This window comes from Macrotis lagotis, chromosome X (assembly GCF_037893015.1).
Source record: "Macrotis lagotis isolate mMagLag1 chromosome X, bilby.v1.9.chrom.fasta, whole genome shotgun sequence".
Classification (NCBI taxonomy): Eukaryota; Metazoa; Chordata; class Mammalia; order Peramelemorphia; family Peramelidae; genus Macrotis; species Macrotis lagotis.
The window spans coordinates 91,196,792-91,217,954 of record NC_133666.1 but is presented as its reverse complement, the minus strand read 5'-3'; the positions used below and the strand labels follow the sequence as shown (position 1 = coordinate 91,217,954).

Below are 21,163 nucleotides of genomic sequence, written 5' to 3'. Positions count from 1 at the left end.
TCCTTTATTGCTTCTATCCCTGTGTGCCCTGACCCCCCCCCCCCGCCAAGCTTTGAGGCTCTGGAGCAAACAACACACATCCTTTTCTTTACCCCTGCCCTCCACAGCAAAGGTGCTAGTTCTTCCTCTCCCCAGGTTTAAGGGAGGGGTCATAGACAGTGTCCCAGCATCTTCCGGAGATAATATAAAATGGAGAGTAGACAGTACCTGATGTATGGAGGGGGAATTCATGACAAGAAAGGGTCTAGTAGAAATATTGGGGGTGTGGGGATAGTGGAAAGAATTCTGGGTCCTGTTAGGAAAATTGGGTTGGGGGGGATCTCATTTTGGGCTCTAACTTATTGGATGACCTTGAATAGTTTTTTCCCCTCAATGAATTTTGCTATAAAACTGATTTATTTCTACTTGATTTATAATCATTTTGTTAATATACTTTTAAAATTTGTTAGTGTAAATGTGACATTTTGTAGGACCAAACCAAAACCTAACATTTATTTTTTAAAGTGTCTCAGTCCTTTATTGCCTCTATCCCTGTGTGCCCTGACCCCCCCCCCCCCCCACCAAGCTTTGAGGCTCTGGAGCAAAATTTTTTCTTTCTGCAAAATTAGGGGGTTAAACTCTTGTGATCTCAAAGGTCCTTCCCAGTTCTAAGGTTCTGTGACAAATGGACTGTCCCCCAGGGGTCCAACCAGGATCCAACTACAAAGTGATTCTCTTCGTCACTATTTCTCTCCCTCTTAGAAGCCATGGAAGTATCATTCCACAAGGGAAGTGGTTCTAATAATAATTTCAAAAGACTCAGTTTAATTATTTTTCTGGTTTTAAATCCTATGATGATTAGAAAGATGGTAATAGTAATAGGGTGATAGTCCTCAAGGAGGAACAACTAGTTTGTAATTGTGGACCTGGGACTTGGGTCTGAAAATGTTTGGGAACCCAATAAATAAAGCCTTATTTCCTTTACTTTCCTTATGTGGAATCAAGTTGGGGTGGAGGTTAGGGAAGAAAAACAAGGAATGGATGGGGGAGAGATCCTAGTCCAAATCCTTCACACATTGTACCAGGTGAATAATGTACCTGGAGTAGAACCCCTGGGGTTAGGAGAGACCAAGTCCAAGGGGTGAGTGACCAACACAACATAGATGTTCTTGTTAGGTGGCACCACCTGAAAGAGAGCATCCAAGTCCCCTAGGGAGTCAGTGGGACCATGGCATTAGGTGCTAGCCCCCAGCAGGAAGGGCTTGGAGAAGGTAGATAATGAGGGCAAGGTGTAGGTGGGAGTTGTGCCAGGGACATCACCACTAGGGTGTCCATTGGGGAGTATGATGTGGGCAGCTGTCTTCAAAGGGGGACCCTGGAAACTCTTGATAGCTATAATTGATTTGAAGTACCCTCAATTACAGGAAGGGGAAGGAGAGGCCAGAAGCTTTGCTCATATGACAGAGAAGGAGGGACCTGAGACCCCCTGTAAATCCCAATAGCCCTACTTGAGGTACCCTGCAGAAAAAAGAATGGGCCAGAGGGGCCAGTGCCCCCCTCTGAGGGAAAGGAGGAAGAGGACAGGCGAGAAATTGGTGCTCTGTGACCCCACAAAGACCCCTCTTTTGACTTGGAGAGGGGGCCCAAGGGCCAGAACACTGGCTCTGAAGTGGAAGAAGAGGAAGAGGAAGATATTGGCCATGGGGTCTGGGGCCTTTCTGTAATATCCTCAAACAAGGAATCAATACTGAAGGAGCTGCTGGCTAGGTTGGGGTTAGGAGGCCCAGTAAGGACAGCCATAGAGAACATATGGGGTCTGCTCCTTGGCAAAGGCTTTTCCTTGACCACCCCTCTCATCTTGATGGACCACGGCTGTGTTTTGCAACTGAAGGGTCTCAGCAGGGATCTGGTTCATGTCCACTGCCAAAAATTACCCTTTGGCCAGTGGCTTTTCCAGGTCCTTGGGCACTTTGTGGAAACATCAGTTGGAGGAGAGGTTGTGCTGAATGGAATCCTTCCACCCTTCATAATCATCCTTGAAGAAGGGGAACAGGGCTTGAACCTGGTGAATGATCTGGGCCAGTTTGAGCCTCTGAGCCAGGGCAGCCTGGATCACCAGGGCTATCATGGCCAGTTAGATGTAGGGAGGTTTGTCATGCCGAAGGTATTTCTTCTTTCATTTCTTCTTGGAGGTCTCTGGCTCTGGCCCTGGCTGTGGGGGGCCAGGAAATCTAATTTATTGATCAAAGAGTTTGACACCATGTAGAGGGGGGAGGAAAGAAGGTGTAGTAAAAAAAGTGGGACTCATAAATTTGAAAATGTACAAATGTTGAAAGCTACCTTTGCATATAAAATTGGAAAAATTAAAAAAAATTTCAGTTATACTTTGACTTTTATCAACAGGCAAATATCTTTTATTCCTTTAAATTTGAGAAATTTCCTTAAATATTTTAACAATGAAATCATTATGAGAGAAACATTCTATAAAATTTCCCTGAAATATTCTACTTCTCTTCTAATTTTAGTTGTATTGGGTTTTTTATTTGTGCAAAAGTGCTGCAATTGAATATAATCGAAATTGTCTATTTTTTCAACCATAAAACTCTCTCTCTGTTTTTTTTTCATAGAATTTTCCCTTATCAATAGAACTGACATAATTCCTTCCATTTTCCACTTATTTTTAGCTGTTATGTGTAAATCATATGCCAATTTGTAATTTGTCTTGGTAAACTGGGTAAGATATTGATCTATACCTACTTCCTACTAAATTTCTTTTCAATATTTTTATGATTTATTTTCATATTACTACAATAATCTCATTGTGAAAATAAACACAAACTCACATCCCCCAAAAGATAGAGAAACTTCAAGAGAAATAAAGTGAGAGAAAAAAGTTTACTTCAGTCTTGTGTTCAGATAGCATATGCTCTGTCTCTGGGATGGCTTGCATTCTTTAACATAAGTCCATTAGAGAAGTTTAATTATTTTTTTCACAGTTATTATTGTTAACTGTATTTCCCTTCATTCTCTTTCTCCCTACTCCAATTTCTTCTGTTCTCTTTCCTATCACCCTTTCCCTCCTTAGAAGTGTGTTGTAGCTGACTACCATCTCTCATGATCCTCCCTCTCTTCTATCACGTACATGTCCTCTCCCCTTCACCAGTTTCCTTTCTCCCATCCTTTGCCTCTTCTTTTTCCTTCAGGGTAAAATAGATTTCTTTACCCTATTGAGTGTTTGTTACTTCTACTCTGAGCCATTTATGATGAAAATGAAAGCACACTCATTCTCCCCCTCACCATCCCCCCATTCCTCTTCCTTATAAAAGCTTTTTCTTGACTATTTTAGCCAAAATATATTAGCCTATTCTATCTGTCTTTTCTATTTCTCCCAATGTATTCCTTTTTCACCATTGACTAAATCTTTATAACATATTATGCATTTATATTCAGCTCCCTCCTGTGCCTTATCTATATATGCTATTATAAATGAGACAGTTCATAAAAGTTATCAGTATATTCTTCCCAGGCAGGAATACATGCAGTTCAACATCATTAAATTACTCATAATTAGCCCTTTCCATCAACCCTCTTTCTGCTTCACCTGAATCCTATACTTGTTGATCAAAATTTCTATTCATGTCTGGTCATTTCAAAAGAAAAGTTTGAAAATTCTCTATTTCATTGAAATAATGAATAAATGAAGATGTTCAGCTTTGTTGGGTAGTTGATTCTTGGTTGTAGTGCAAGATTTTTTCCCCTCTGGACTATCATATTCCAGGATCCAGGAGTTCTCAATGTAGATGCTGCTACATCCTGTGTAATCCTGACTGTAGTGCCACAGTAGTTGAATTGTTTCTTTTTGGCTACTTGTAACATTTTTCTTTGACTTGGGAATTCTAGAATTTGCTATAATGTTCCCGGGAGATTTTAAAAAGGTATCTCATTCAGGAACTGATGGGTGAATTTCATCAGTTTCTACTTTACCCTCCTCTTCTAGGATATTAGGGCAATTTTGCTGGATTATATTTTGAAAAATGAAATCCCAGCTCTTTTCCTGGTGATGACTTTCAAGTAGCCCAATAATTTTAAAATTCTCTCTTCTAGACCATACCAGTATTTTTCCAATGAGATATTTCACATTTTAATCTAGTTTTTGTATTCTTTTTATTTTGTTCTATTGTTTCTTATTTTCTTACAAAGTCATCAGTTTCTCTTCCATTCTACATTTGAAGTAGTTATTTTCTTCTGAGAGATTTTCTATCTCCTTTTGCATGTGGCCAGTTCTGCTTTTTAAGGCATTCTTTGCCTTAACCTTTTGGACTGCTTTTTCCATTTGACCTAAACTTGTTTTAGCATACTTAGCATATTATTTTCTTCAGTACATTTTTTGAACCTCCTTCAACACGCTACTGACTTTGTTTCCATGATTTTCCTGTATCACTATCATTTCTCTTCCCAGGTTTACCTCTGCCTCCCTTACTTGCTTTTTAAAGTCTTTTTTTGAGCTGTTCCATAGTCTGAAAAAATTCTTATTTTTCTTGGATACAGAAGCTTGGACTTTGTCATCTTCAGAATGTACATTTTGTTCTTCCATGGGTCCTAAGTAATTTTCTATGGTCATATTGTTTTTCTCCTGTTGTTTGCTCATTTCTAGCATATGACCTAATTTTAACATACTTCCGAAACTTTGGGAGGTTTTGGGGGCACTCTTGGCAGGGACCTTCATTCCTTCAAGTTTGTACAAGAGGCTCTGAATGTTCTCCTGGCCTGTGCTCTCATCTGCATATGATCACAAGAACTTTGCTCTACCCTGGAACTGTGAGGAAGATCTCTGCTCCACTATATGGCAGCCCATAATGTGACCTGGATCTGAGTATGAGTAAAGCAGCAGAATCCCACCTCAGGGATAGTAGAGAGACATCAGCAGTCTCTCCCAATTCCCGCACCATCTATGGGCTGGAACTTCTGGAAACAGCTGCTGGGTGGCTCTGCAGGTTTCCAAGGTGGGCTGCCTGAGGCCTGCTCTAACCTGGGCTCTATGCTCACTCTTGTACTACAGTTTTTCTACTTATCTTCCAAGTTGCCTTGAGCTGAAAAATTGCTTTACTTAGTCTTTCTGTGGGTTCTGCTACTCTAGCATTTGATGAGAGTCATAATTTTATGGTAATTGGGGTATTCTGGAAGAGAGCTTCTTGGAATTCCTGCCTCCATGCTGCCATCTTGACTCCAACCCTTGTCCTTCATTATTGAAGAAGACCATGTCATCAGGGAGGTAATACCATGACTTGCACATGAATTGGATAAGGTGGGTGCTGTGCAAAGTCACTAGTCTCATTTTCTTCTCCAGAGTCTTCTGGGTCCAGTGGCAAGATATGGACCAGGATAACTGGAGATATGTGAGGTAGTCATAGTGAAGTGCCTTGCCAAGGGTCATACAACTAGTGTCAGATGTCTTACATGGGATTTGAACTCAGGTTCAAATCTCTTAGCTGTCCTTCAAGTAATAAGTATTCTATAAATTAACCTGACCTCCATCACATTACCTTATTCCCCAGTTCAGCAAATTTTTAAAACCCTAGAAAGAGAAATCCCTCAATACATGATCAAATCTATCTGCAAAACACATTCTCCCATTAGCTATAGCCAAAATGGAAGTCACTTTCTGCATTCTAAGTTTACCATCTGTCTCTAGCACAAGAGTGAGGAAATTCTCTTTCTGTCAAAGACCATTTGAATATCTCTAATATCATTCATGAGCCACACAAAATTATCTACTTAAAAATTATCCCTTCAGACTGCTCTGTCCCTTCTCTTCCAATGTTTCACATTGCTGGCAACATAATAGAGATTTTTCCCCATTGAGTTGAAATAATTGTCCTTAGTTTTATGATTGTTTAAAACTTGGAAAATACTTCAAAGAAGTTTTTGCTTCATTTTCATACTAAATAATTAACAGGGAGAATATCAGTTTGTCTTTGCAAAAGTGTTGAAAATCATTTTGTTGCCAGGAATTCAGTATTCCACCATGATGAATCCCTTCTTGACCCAGGAATGTATGTGTAAAGGGAAAATAGAGATTTATTAAAAGAAGTTGCAACACAAAAGAAAGTAATAAAGAAGTTCAGAAGAGATTAAAGAAAAACCATGGAGATTTCTAATTAATTTTGACTGACTGGTTGCCAGGTTAAGCAGAAGTCAGGAAAAGAGAGAGTGCCCAAGCCCCTCCCAGAATCTCCTTCAACTCCCCCTCAGGGCCTATGGAAGACATGGTAATTTGGGAGTTTCTCAAGTCCCACATTGGAGAGTTTTGGGAGAGGACTCTTATATTCAACTATGGGTTGGGCTCAGGTATTGCCTCAGCACCTGTGTAACCTAACTTGCCCCACCCATGAGAATGTGGCCAAGGTCAGACTGTAAGTCAAGACAGAGTGTCTCAACAGTGTCAGAGGAAGAATGAAGATCTTTTTTAAAAGTGCAAACAAAAGATTTACAAAATCTGTTTCCAATTGATTTCAATATTCCCCATACCCATGGTTCTCTGCATCACTTTGACAAGACTTGGAGCTGTCTCAAGCACCAAGCCTATTTTAATGAATAATTGGTAATATCTTTCATTACTATGATTTCAAGTGTCTGAATTGTAGGCTTCATCCTGGCCTCCCTGTCCACCTTCCAGTAGATGTGGCACAGTTAGCAAAAACAAAGAAAACCATTGATCATTTTCTGGAATGAATATCTATGCAATGTTTAAGATAAAATATTAGCAAGGAGATTGTAGCAGTATGTCACCATCATATGTTGGGATGAAACTGAATTCAAACCAGGAATGTAGGACTGGATCAATATTAGGAAACTGTGAGCATCAATAACCACATCAATGAGGAAAACAACAAAAAAAAATACATAGGAGGTGAGAGAGCCAGTGCATTTTCTTAAAACACCTACTTTGATTTCTTCACACTATCCTATACTACCTTTCAACTCTGAGGTTATAAAGAAGGGAAAGGGGGTAAAAAGTGCAATCATCAGACTTGTAGTAACTAGTGCTTCTGTATTCTCTTTCCTTCATTTTTAAAACAGTATTTTCAGTGATAAAGACAGCATAGTTCTAGCCAACAGTCAATGAATTCACTTAAAACACTTGACACAGAGGTGTTAAGGACATACAAGTTTATCCTATTAAAATAACAAAGTAAAGTGATTATATATTAAGGAAGGCTAAATTTCTTTGGGAAATCAAGCAAAGAGAAAGATTAAGGACAATTGCATGGTAGGTTTACTTTTTGTTTTTTGGATTTGAAGATTTTATTTATTTTGAGTTTTATGGTTTATTTTTGGGGGCATTTGCAGATTTTATTTATTTTGAGTTTTATAATTTTTCCCCTAATCTAACTTCCCTCCCCTCTCCCCCCACAGAAAGCAATTTGCAAGTCTTTACATTGTCTCCATGTTATACACCATGGTATAAACCAAATTGAATGTGATGTGACAGAAATCATATCCTTAAGGAGGACACATAATGTATAAGAGATAGCAAGATCAGATAGTAAGATAAGACATCATTTTTTTTCTTCTAAATTAAAAGTAATAGTACTTGGTCTTTGTCCAAACTCCACAGTTTTTTATCTGGATACAGATGGCATTCTCCATTGCAGACAGCCCCAAATTGCTTTTGATTGTTGCATTGATGGAATGAGCAAGTCCATCAAGGTTGATGATCTCCCCCATGTTGATGTTAGGGTGTATAATATTTTTCTGGTTCTGCCCCTCTCACTCAACATCAGTTCATTCAAATCCCTCCAGGTTTCCCTGAATTCCCATCCCTCCTTGTTTCTAATAGAACAATAGTGTTCCATGACATACATATACCACAGTTTGTTAAGCCATTCCCCAACTCAAGGACATTCATTTTATTTCCAATTCTTTGCCACTACAAACAGGACTGCTATGAATATTTTTGTACAGGTGATATTTTTACCCTTTTTCATCATCTCTTCAGGATATAGACCCAGTAGTGGTATTGCTAGATCAAATGGTATGCACATTTTTGTTGCCCTTTGGGAGTAATTCCAATTTGCTCTCCAGAAAGGTTGGATGAGTTCACAGCTCCACCAAAAATGTATTAGTGTACCAGATTTCTCACAACCCTTCTGACACTGATCATTGTCCTTTCTGGTCATTTTGGCCAGTCTGAGAGGTGTGAAATGGTACCTCAAACATGTTTTGATTTGCATTTCTCTAATAAGTATTGATTATGAATGATTTTTCATATGACTATGGATTACTTTGGCTTCCTCATCTGTAGATGGCTTATGCATATCCTTTGACCATTTGTAAATTGGGGAATGGCTTGGTTTTTAAAAAAATTTGACTGAGTTCTCTGTAAATTTTAGAAATGAGTCCTTTGTCAGAAATACTAGTTGTAAAGATTGTTTCCCAATTTACTACATTTCTTTTGATCTTGCTTACAGTGGTTTTGTTTGCGCAAAAGCTTTTTAATTTAATGTAATCAAAATCATCTAGTTTGTTTTTCATGATGTTCTCTATCTCTTCCTTGGTCATAAACTGCTTCCCTTTCCATAGATCTGACAGGTAAACTATTCTTTGATCTTCTAGTATACTTATAATACTGTTTTTGAAATCTAAATCCTGAATCCATTTGGATCTTATCTTGGTATAGGGTCTGAGGTCTTGCAATCAAACTTATTTTAAACAGAATATTGTTAACAAAATTCATCTGGAGCAAAAAAAATATCAAGAATATCAAGGGAATTAATGAAAAAAAGTGCAAAGAAAGGTGAACTACCTGTATCTGAAATAAAACTATATGGTAAAACAACAGTCATTAAAACTGTTTTGTACTGACTGAGAGAGTACTGGATCACTTGAATAGATTAGGCAAAAAGGAAACAGTAGTAAATGACTATAGTAATATAATATTTGATAAACAGGAAGACTTTGTCATCTGGGATGACAACTTGTTCCAGTTTGACAAAACTGCAAAGAAAACTGGAAAACAGTATGGAAGAATCTAGACTTAGATCAACATCTCACACTCTACTCAAAGTTAAAGTGAAAATCAGTACATGATGTAGACATGAGGGGCTGATACCATAAGTCAGTTATGAGAACACTGAGTAGTTTATTTGCCATCTCTATGGAAAGGGCAAGAATTTATGATGAAAAAAAGAGAGAACATCATAAAATACAAAATAGATAATTTTGATTACATTAAATTTAAAAATGTTTTCCCAAACAAAATCAATGCAAACAAAATTAGAAGGACAGCTAAAAGTAAGAAACAATTTTTCATCTAGTATTTAGGATAAAGGCACTATTTTAAAAATATATAGATTATTGAATCAAATTTCTCAGAGTAATAGTCATCCTCCAAATGGTAAAAACATATGAACAGTCATTTTTTAGAGGAAGAAATTATAGCTATCTATAATCATGTGCAAAATACTCTAAATCACTATGGATTGGAAAAAATAAAATTAAAATAACTAGGAAGTACCACCTCACATGAATCACATTGATTAATCAGACAAAAAAGAAAATTATAAAAGTTGGATGGCATGTGGGGAAACAGAGACACTGATGCACTGTTGGTGGAGTTGTGAATAGATTCAACCATTTTCCAGAGCAATTTGGAACTATGCCCAAAAGGCTTTAAAACTGTGCATGCCCTTTGATTCTGCAATGCTAATACTAGGTTTCTTTCTAAATGGGACCAAGAAAAAGGAATAACTCCCATGTACAAAAATATTTCATTTTGTGGTAAAGAAATGGAAACTGAGGGAATCTCCATCAATTGGGGAATGGCTCTACAAATTATGGTATATGAATCTGATGGAGTACTATTTTTTTTCTGTATTCACATGAGAAGGTGGGTTTCAGAAAAACCTGAAAAGAATTGCATAAAATGGTACTGAGTGAAGTGATCAGAGCCAGGAGAACATTGTACAAAGTCAGAGTAACACTATATGTCGATCAGCTATGAGACTTAGTACTTCACAATAATACAGGGGCCAAAGACAATTCAAAAAGTCTTGTGATGGTAAATGCCATCCACATTCAGAGAAAGAACTAAAGAGTCATAATGCATGCCAAAACATGTTTTTAACTTTTTAAATTTTTTTTTTGTTTTTTCTTTCTCATGTTATTTTTTCCTTTTATTTCTTATTCTTTTCTCACAATATTACTATATGGAAATAAGTTTAATATGATTGCACATGTATAACATCAGACTTGCTGTCTTGGAGAGGGGAGAGAGATGGAGAAAAATGTGGAACTTAAATTGTTAAAAATAAAATACTATAAATTATCTTTACTTGTAATTGGAAAAAATGAAATATCTTTTAAATGTTATAATTTCATTCCTAATATCCTTTAATTAGATCTATTTTTGCATGTGTTTTGTCTGATACCAGGATTACTACCTCTTTTTTACTTCAACTAAGCATAATATAATCTGTTCCAACCTTTTTTAGTTTAACCTGAATGAATCTTTCTGCTTCAAATGTGTTTGTTGTAAACAACGTATTGTGGGATTCTGGTTTTTAAAAGAAGATAACAAATTATCTTCTTCCCTCTTATTGGACTGTTCCTCCAATTCACATGCACAGTTGTGATTTCTGTCTCTGTATTTCTCTCCTATTTTCCCCATTTGTGATTTTCTCTCTCCTTTCACTCTATTCCCCTTCATCAGTGTTTTGCTTCTAATCACAGCCTTCCTTATTCTTCCCTCATTTATTCTTTTTCTTTCTCCATTTCCCTCTTACTTCTTCCCTCACTTCTATCAGCTTCTCCTTCCTTTCATTTCCCCCTTTCCATACTAATTCCCTATACGGAAAGATTGTAAACTCAATTGAGTGTGTATGTCATTCTTTCTTTGAGTTAAATTATATGAGAGTGAGATCAATAATTTCATCAAGAGAGTGACAATAATGTGACCACATACACAAACTTATGAAATGCATCAAAAACAGTTCTTCGGGGAAATTTTATGTCTCTTGTCAAATATGATATTCTTTAAATTAGAATTATAATATTTCTGATCTATATTTCTGATCAAAAGCTGTTCTATCAACCTCTAAATGAAGTCTGTAAGTTTGGAATGTTCACCTCTGCCCCTGCACAAGGTATGTGTCTCTAGCTATAAATCTCAAGGGAGACTCTTTCTGTGTGAAAAGCCTAATACCCCTCTAATTGCATCTGCAAGATTTACTGCAGAAGCTATGTAAACAATCAGTTAAGGACCATCCTGAGAAGGCAGGAATCTACTCAGGTTATCTAAATGAGAACCTGAATAAATTCTTGTACTTATGACATTTTGGAAAGGAAGAAACTCCAATGTTTTATATGTCTGTATCATATCTAATAATAACATTAAAGTATCATGTCAGAAGAGGAGACAGTAGTCCTGGGCTAATTGAATCTTTGTCAGTTTTGACATGGAACAGACAATTTGGAAGGGTAAGAAAATCATAAAGTAATCAATGACACCTTTAGGTGTAACTTGATTGGTTGAAAATCAAAATTTTATGATCCTTTGTCAAAATTCTATAAATATTGATTATTCAGTTAGTTTGGTTGTTGGCATTTGTAAGGATGCCATCCATTCATGTGTTTTGGTAAGATTCTAAAGAATTATACTTCATCTATAAAACTAACATTTTTGTTTCATTTTAGCCAAAGGGAAAAAAATGATTAACACTCTAAATGCTTGCGTCAATAAAATTGAGAAAGAGCAGATCAATAAATTGGGCATGCAACTAAAAGAGCCATTATTGAGCTCCCTAAGAAAAAAAAATCTCCAGGGCCAGATAGATTCACAAGTAGATTCTATCAAACATTTAAGGAATAATTGGTACCAATTCTATATAAACTCTTTTGAAAAATAGGTGAAGACAGAACTCTGCCTAACTCTTTGTATGAAACAAACATGGTGCTGATACCTAAACCAGGAAGAGTCAAAACAGAGAAAGAAAATTATAGACCTATCTCCTTGATGAATATAGATGCAAAAATAGTAAATAAAATCTTAGCAAAAGGATTACAACAAGTCATCAATAGGATAATACATTATGATCAAATAGGATTTATCCCAGGTTGGTTCAATATTAGGAAAACTGTTACTATACTAAACTATATCAATAATATACCTATCAGAAATCATATGATCAAATCAATAGATGCTGAAAAAGCTTTTGACAAAATACAGCACTCATTCCTAATAAAAACACTAGAGAGTATAGGAATAAATGGACTGTTCCTTAGAATAATAAGCAGTATCTATCTGAAACTTTCAACAAGCATTATATGCACTGGGGATAGGCTTGAGGCATTACCAATAAGATCAGGGGTGAAACACGGATGCCCATTATCACCACTGCTATTCATTATTATGTTAGAAATGTTAGCCCCAAGAATAAGAGAAGAAAAAGGAAATTGAAGGAATTAGAATAGGAAAGGAGGAGACAAAACTCTCACTCTTTGCAGATGGCATGATGGTATACCTAGAGAATCCCAAAAAGCCATCTAAAAAACTACTAGAAATAATTAGCAACTTTAACAAAGTAGCAGGATGAAAAATAAACCCTCATCAATCCTCAACATATGAGACTAGCAAGATACAGCAGAAAGAGCTAGAAAGAGAAATCCCATTCAAAGTAACCTCTGACAAAATAAAATACCTGGAAGTCTACCTGCCAAGACAGACTCATAAAACCTTTTTGAAAACAATTACAAATTACTTCTCATGCAAATAAAATCATATTTAAATAACTTGGCAAACAACAACTGTTCATGCATATGTCAAGCTAATATTATAAAAATGACAATTCTACTACAACTAAACTACTTGTTTAGCACCCTACCAATCAAAATTCCAAAAAATTACTTTAATGAGTTAGAAAAAGTTGTAAGTAAATCAATATGGAGAAATAAAAAAGTCAAGAATTTCTAGGGATTCAATGAAAAATAAAGTACAAAAGAAGGTAGTTTAGTCTTACCAGATCTAAAATTATATTATAAGGCATCAGTCATCAAAACTGTCTGGTAGTGACTAAGAAATAGTCATGGATCAGTAGAATAGACTAGGTGCATTAGTAGGAAATGATTATAGGAAATTATTATAGTAATCTGCTGTTTGATAAACCCAAAGAGTCCAGCTACTGGATTAAAAACTCTCCCTTCTATAAAAACTGTTGAGAAAATTAGAAGTTAGCATGGAAGAGACTTAGATTAGACCAACACCTCACACCCTATACCAAGTTAAGATCCAAATGGATACAGGATTTAGACATAAAAAAACAATGCTATAAGCAAACTAGAACATCAAGGAGTAGTTTTCCTGTCAGATCTATGGACAGGGCAACAGTTTATGACCAAGGAAGAGATGGAGAACATCATTCAAAACAAACTAGATAATTTTGATTACATTAAATTAAAAAGCTTTTGCACAGAGAAAACTTAAGTAACCAAGATCAAAAGAAATGTAATAAATTGTAATAAACAATTGTTGCAACTAGTATTTCTTTTTTTGCAAGGAAAATGGGGTTAAGTGGCTTGCCCAAAGCCACACAGCTAGGTAATTACTAAGTGTCTGAGACTGGATTTGAACCCAGGTACTCCTGACTCCAAGGCTGGTGCTTTATCCACTATGCCACCTAGCTACCCCTGCAACTAGTATTTCCCATAAAGGCCTCATTTCTAAAAGATACAGAGAAGTGAGTCAGATTTTCACAAAAGCAAGCCATTCCCCAATTGACAAATGGTCAAAGGACATGCAAAGGCAATTTTCAGCTGAGGAAATCAAAGCAATCCATAGTCATATGAAAAATTGCTCCAAATAATTACTTATTAGAGAAATGCAAATTAAAGCATTTCTGAGATACTATCTCACACCTCTCAAACTGGCCAATATGATCAAAAGGCCAATGATCAGCGTTGGAAGGGATTTGGGAAATGTAGGACACTAATACATTGTTGCTGGAGCTTTGAACTCATCCAAACTTTCTGGAGAGCAATTTGCGATTATGCACAAAAGGCAACAAATATGTGCATTCCCTTTTACCCAGAAATGCAACTACTGGATCTATACCCTGAAGAGATGATGAAAAAGGGTAAAAACATCACTTGTACAAAAATATTTATAGCAGCCCTGTTTATGGTGGCAAAAAATTGGAAATTAAGTGAATGTCCTTCAATTGGGGAATGGATGAATATATTGTGGTATATGTATGTCATGGAACACTATTAGAAACCAGGAGGCATGGGAATTCAGGGAATCCTAGAGGTATTTGTATGAACTGATGCTGAGTGAGATGAGCAAAACCTGAAAATCATTGTACACCCTATCAGCAACATGGGACTGGTGATCAACCTTGATAGACTCACTCATTCCATCAGTACAACAACCAGGGACAATTTTGGGCTAGCTGCAATGGAGAATACCATCTGTATCCAGAGAAAGAATTATGGACTTTGAACAAAGACCAAAGTCTTTTACAATCAAATTAGAAAAAAAAGTTATCTTATTATTTAATTTTCTATCTCATATTTTATTTTTCTTTCCTAAGGATATGATTTCTCTGTCATCACATTCAACTGAGATCAATGTATAACATGGAAACAATGTAAAGATTAACAGAAGGCCTTCTGTGGGGGGTTGGGGGAGGTAAGCAAGAATGGGGAAAAATACTCAAAATAGATAAAATTTTTCTTAAAAAAAAGCTAGATAAAGACCAGATTTAAAAAGCCCCCATTCAATACTACATTAGAAATTCTGAAAGTCAAAGGAGATTAATAAAAACTTTCAGTTCTGTGATTATCCTAACTAGGAATGCTGAATGAAATGAATTATTTCCATGTGCAGAACACTTTCTACAGCTCTCACTAGATTAGCATGAAAATGAAAGCTCTTGAATATGTATGACCCATAGCAGAGAAGGGCCAATTTGTGACAATATATGTGTGTGATTTTGCTAGCTGATATTCAGATAAGAACTTTGAAGTCTGAATTGGAGAATGGTTTCATGTGAATGGCAGTTGAACATTGGGCAGTTGGTCCTGAGATTTAGGCCGGTGCCTTTCCAAAGGGATGATTGATATCCTCCATTGGCCTCAGAAAGTCTACCTGGGTGAAAAAAGTCTGAGATGTCTCCCCAGCAGGCTTAGAGATCTATTCAAGTTGGAACTCCATACAGCACTTATTTGATATGACCTGAGACACAGTAGCTCAAACATCACCTCAGATACAGCCATGCCTGTTGACTCCCAGATCATCTATCCTTTAGAACACTCTACCTGCCAAATCAAGGGGATCATTTCCTACTTTCCATTCCCTCTCCCAATTGATGACCTCTTTAATGTAGTCACCCTCTTAGATAAAAACGTTTAAAAATAAACCCCTCTCATGTTTCTGCAAAAATGGACAAGAACAGACTTGGAATATATCCTAACAAAAATTTATCCAGTAAAGAAATACAGAGATCTATAATTCCTTATTAAAAAGGAGAGAGAAGACTAAGGGATGTTGTCAAAGTACAAGTTTGATAAATTTAAAACTGACAGAAATACTTTTGAAGCAAAGAGCTGTAAGACTTCAATTAGGAATAGTAAAATGAAGTTTAAAAAAGTAAATCGATACTCAGCCCTGGGTGTGTTCAGCATAACTGAAAGTGACCAGTCTCTGGGGAATCCTATAAAATAGTAAAGACCAAGAATGGTGTCCAAAGGTGATATTCTACATAAATTCAACCAGCAATGTTTGTGGATTTCTCTCTAGAAATAAATGGCATTTCTGATGGCAACCTCACATCAGGTTGGAGTCAGCAGAAATTATAGAAGATTGTATTTAGGGATCCCAGATTTAGCAATCAGCACAGGTTAGAGAAGGAAATGGTAGAAACCGAGCCACCTTGACTGCAGGTTGTAAAACATTAGTACCTAATGAATACTTAGCAAGCCATGAATGGGTGGCTGGAATAATGCATCAGAAGTTCACTACCTTTCAAAAATGAACAGATGACAAATATTAATGTTATAAATGGAGACCTCAGGCTATCCTGGAGATTTCAAAAGTAAATTGTCCTGTACCTAGAACATTGTCATTGAGCAAAATTTTGCCCCATCTTCCAGACATAACATTGATCCCTAAAAATTCAAAAACAGTGTTTTAATAGCATACCAAGTGCTCTTAATATCTATAAACTGCATGGATGAAAAACTTTCAATATATAAAGCCCTAGGGGACAATTTAAAAATCATGTGGGAACAGCTTTAAGGGTTAATAGTATAATATGAAAATTCCATAAAAATAGTAACAGATATGAATAATAAAGATAATGATATTAAATATTTCTGTAATATGTTATGGTTTGAAAAGTATTGTGTGAACTATATAATGATAACCTTAATTTCCTCAAACTAAAAATGAAATAACAAAGTTAGTTTAATAAATGAAGTTTAATTCTCTAGGATCTTACCAAAAGCCATGGGGGTGGCACCTTTGTGAACAACAACAACAATAGAAAATTTGGGGGACAATTTATATAAAATGAACATAGAATCATAAAACTTTTGGTAGTCAAGCAATCAGGTTACACATTTTATGACATTGATTGCTTTGATGATTATCCAACCCATTCATAAGATCTGCTTCTGTGTCAAAACTGACAAGATCCAATTTTCCCCAGAACTATTGCCTCCTCTTTATCAAAATGTCAAAAACATTAGAATTCATCTCTTGTCTAAATAATCAGATCAGTTTTCCTGTCTTCCCAGAATGGCCCTTCATCTGAGCCACCCTTGAGATGAAAAGGTCTGTATTTCAGAGACAGAGTTGTCTTCTCATAACTATCTCAAAGAACAGACCCTGGGCAGTGGCAGTGGGGGACTGAGAGGGGGGCAGAGGTAAACTTCCTGAAATCTATAGTCCTCAAGTAGAGGCTGATAGAACAACTTTTAATCAGAACTATAGAGATCAAGAAATGTTAATAAACTTTTAGAGGATATTAGATTAGACAATAATTTATTTACCATAGGTATTATTATCACCCTTAATTTACAACTATGAAAACTAAGGTTTGGAGAATTTAAGTGGTTTCCTGTGGTCACACAGTGAGTAAAGGTAGGTCTTGTGCCTCCAATTCCAGTTGTGACTCCACTCTGCCAGTTCACAAGTGGCAGAGTACCTGATTTTGGAAAGAATAAAACCCCAAATCTGAAATAGTTTTAGAAAGAAAATTTATGAAGTCACTTTGTACAAGAGACAGAGTTGGAAAGAAGAGTGTGGTTTCCTCTTTTCCAGTTTCTGTAAGGTTTATATTCTGTAAAATTTAGTCTAGGGTCTCCACTTATAAACAAAGGGGGTAGGCATGCAGTTGATTCCTGGGTTCCCCATTGTCTCCTTCCGGCATGAAAAAAGGAGGCTGGGCCCCTGTGTTTGCCCTGACCAGCCTCTTGCTTCTCTTTTGTGGGGGCTGTGAACTGTCCAAATCCTGATCATTGGTTGGTGGTTCGCAGATGCTGCTGCAAGTTTTTGTACTCTTCTTTTTGGGAAATTCAAACACACTTTTCTCAGAGCTCCTCCTCCCCACCCTGGGCCTCCCTCTCCCAGTTTCCACAAAGGGACCCACCCTCAACCACCCTCAAACACCCCAAGCTGAGATCAGCTGCTACTCCCTACCGCCAGCCCTAGAAAGCTGCCCTCAGGACCCTGGTACCCTGGACAGGCCTGGGCCCCTCCCCTCGCCAGGCTGGGTGATGGGGGTTGAGAGTAAAGACTGGAGTGGGGGGGAAGGGTTACCCGGTGCTCTCATCCTGATGTCACAAAGCCCCCTCCTCTCTTCTCCCGTCTTTACTCTGGGAGTAGGCAAGCCCCGCCCCGAACTGACGTCACCACACGCCCCGCCCACCTTTATTGCTTGTAAGTCTTTGTCTGCCAGTTGCACCAGAGTGGGGAACACCTGGAGGTCTGGGGGCCTTTCACCACTCACCTGGCACTCCCCCTCTACACTTTACCTTTTTCGCCGCTGTTTCCCCCCGTTTCCAGACCAACGGATCCTCCAAGTGCTAAGGGACTGTGAGGGAGGTAAGTGGCCCCTCCTCTGCACCTGCCTTAGCCCCTCTTTCTTCGTATCTTCTCCTTATCTTCTCCGTATCTCTCCCCATCTTTTCATGGAGACTATCTCCAACCCCCTCCCTGATTGATTTTTCTTAGTGTTCAGGAGAATGTGTGTAGGGGTTGGATGGAAGGTATTAATATTATTTTGTATTTGTATGTGTCGTGAATATAGTACTGATCATCTGTGTACTTGTGAGTTTGTGTGGATGTATGAGTGTGTGTTGGGGTGAACCTCCAGGGTTGCTGATATCCAAGGCTTCCTGCCTTCCTAGGCCTTTGTCGTAAGAGCTGGAGCTTGGGGGACTGCGGAACTGGGGTGGGGGGGTGAGGAGACCCGCAGGCAGGGACCACCCTTTGGGGACCCTTCCTCCCTCCTCTCCGCTTGTGGGTATTTCCATCCTCCCTTCCTTCATCCTTAAGTTGATTTTAGGACTAGAGAAAGAGGGGAGACAAGTCTAAAAACTTTCCCCTTCCCTTTCTCCATAGCATATCTTGTTTAAAGGGGCATTTCCATGGACTTTATGGGGTCAGAAAGAGGGCACTATTACTGAACCTGAGGATCTCTATAATTTACAAACTGGAAGATCAGGGTGGATTTCATAGGAACTTCTCTCATTCTGAGGGATTTGGACCAATTTGTTTTAGTGTTATTGATGGTTTGCATTTCTTACAATGAAAGCTTCATGTTTCCTTTGACCCATTAGTGAATGACTCAATTTTAGGAAATGGAAGCACTTCCTTCTTTATCTCCCTTTTGCAATAGCCCTTAGAGAAATTTAGTATGGAGAAATTTTTTTCTCACTTTATTGTAACTCTTATTATTTTAATTACATTTGATCTCTTTATGTAAAAATATTTCAACTTTAGAGAAGCAGAATCAGTCATTTTATTTTATGTAATTCTCACTTATATTTGTTCTGTCATAACCTTTTCCCAGATCCATAGCCGTAATTTCCTCCTTGCCTTTTCTGTTTGTATTGATTCTTCTTTTACATCTAAATTATCTAGGACAAAAAGTGAAGAGTATTTTTATCTGTTTTTCCAGAAACCCTGAGGGTCTTCATGATCATATTGTTTTTTAAGTAGGTAAAAGAGGTCTTTCTTTGTTTCATTTCTTTCTTTCTTAGGTTTAATCACTGATGGGGGGATAGCTTCAGTCCAATTGAGACTAGTTACAGACCTTAGCTTAAAATGGCCAATGTCTCCACTAAAATAAATGGCTTCAAAGAATGAATCCTGGCATTTTTAACTTGCTTGGTTTTAAACAACAAGTAATCATGAGAAATTATATTCAAAACCTCCATTACGTAAATTTACAAAAGAGAAGTCTCTTTCATGAAGCATTTTGATTCAGTATATACAAACACAGTAAATACGATTTGATCCATACATTGACAGTAATGAGGGTGCTAAGTCTACCTGATCCTATCTTGTGTAACAGAAGTCATAAAGTAACCCACTTCTACAAATAAATATCCAATGGCCTATTTTGTTCTCTGAAATCCAAAATAGTCCATGGTATCAGATTTATTTTAAAATTTTAATTTTATTATAACACCCACAAGTAAGTTTAATCCACTGAGCAAGAAAAAAATTTCAAAATATATTCTGGCTACAATGATTACAAATCGTTAAATCTGAATCAGAAAACAAAATGAATCCAGTTTATTTTAAAATCCAATAGTTTTTTAGTATACTCCATATAAGTCTGGGATTTTTTTCTTTCCATGATTACTAAAAAACTGCTGGAGAAAAGAGAAGGTCCATGGGTACCCCACCTCAGCCGACCTCACTACCTCCCCCCCCCTTACCCCCCATGGCCTCCTTCTGTTCTTGAAGCTTCTCTAAGCCTCCAGCTTGCTCTCCTCCCTCCTCAGCTCAAACCCGCCCTCTCTGCCCAACCTCAGATTCCATTAGTGCTTGTGTCGGGCGGAGTCGGGGTGAGAAGAGAGATCCTGGCCCCCCAACTCATCCCAGCTTCCCGGGATAATCCGAGTGTTTGGCCGGACCCTTCTGCCCACCGAGAGAGTGCCGAGTCCCGCGGAAAGAAGCACACACCATGGCGCTGAAACGTATCAATAAGGAACTTAGCGGCTTGGCCCTTGATCCTCCAGCGCAATGTTCTGCAGGTCCAATTGGGGATGACATGTTTCACTGGCAAGCCACGATTTTGGGACCTAATGACAGCCCATATCAAGGCGGGGTATTCTTTTTGACAATTCATTTTCCTGCTGATTACCCCTTCAAACCACCCAAGGTGGCATTTACTACAAAAATTTACCATCCAAACATTAACAGTAATGGCAGCATTTGTCTCGATATTCTCAGATCAGAATGGTCTCCGGCTTTAACTGTTTCTACCATTCTTTTGTCGATCTGTTCACTGCTATGTGATCCAAACCCAGACGACCCTTTAGTGCCAGAGATCGCACGCATCTATAAAACTGACAGAGGCTTGTACAACAGGATATGTCGGGAGTGGACCCAGAAGTATGCCATGTGATGCTGCTTCCTTACAGTCAGCATAACCTGCATTAAAGCTGGAATAAAATTTAAATTACTGATCCTTTTTTTGATTTTTTTATCTAACTGCTCCCCTATCAGACATCATGTTTTTTTAAAATTTTATTTGTTGTTTACCTCCCTCCATTCATGCACATGCTCATCTGAGAAGACTTAAGTTCTTCCAGTTTGGGACAATAACTTATTTTTAAAAAATTAAAGTAGTTAGAAGAGAACAATTGCCCAAGATTCAAATTTTTTTTAAAAAATGGAGCATGTGAATTATGTGGTCCATGTCTTACCTCTAACTTGGTTATGAGACTAAAACCATTCCTCACTGCTCTAATCTTAGGGGGAGGGAAAAGGATGCCCAATTGTTTTATCAAAGGAAGCAACATTACAGTTACAATATCCATCTAGGTTAAGCCTTCCATTGTCAGAGCTTTGAGGTTTCATGATATAATTTATGCTCTTAGCTGATGTGCTTGGAGAATAATAGGTATTAAATTGATAGAATCAGCAAAAAAAGAAAACGTGATATATTATATG

The 21,163-nt window shown here is 37.5% G+C and overlaps 2 pseudogenes; one reads left to right on the top strand and one right to left on the bottom strand.

Moving 5' to 3' along the window:
* Window positions 1-1,048: 1,048 nt before the first annotated feature.
* LOC141498761 (forkhead box protein H1 pseudogene) lies at window positions 1,049-4,928 on the bottom strand (annotated as a pseudogene).
* A 13,042-nt stretch (window positions 4,929-17,970) lies between these two features.
* LOC141500050 (ubiquitin-conjugating enzyme E2 D3 pseudogene) lies at window positions 17,971-20,615 on the top strand (annotated as a pseudogene).
* The last annotated feature ends 548 nt before the right edge of the window (window positions 20,616-21,163 follow it).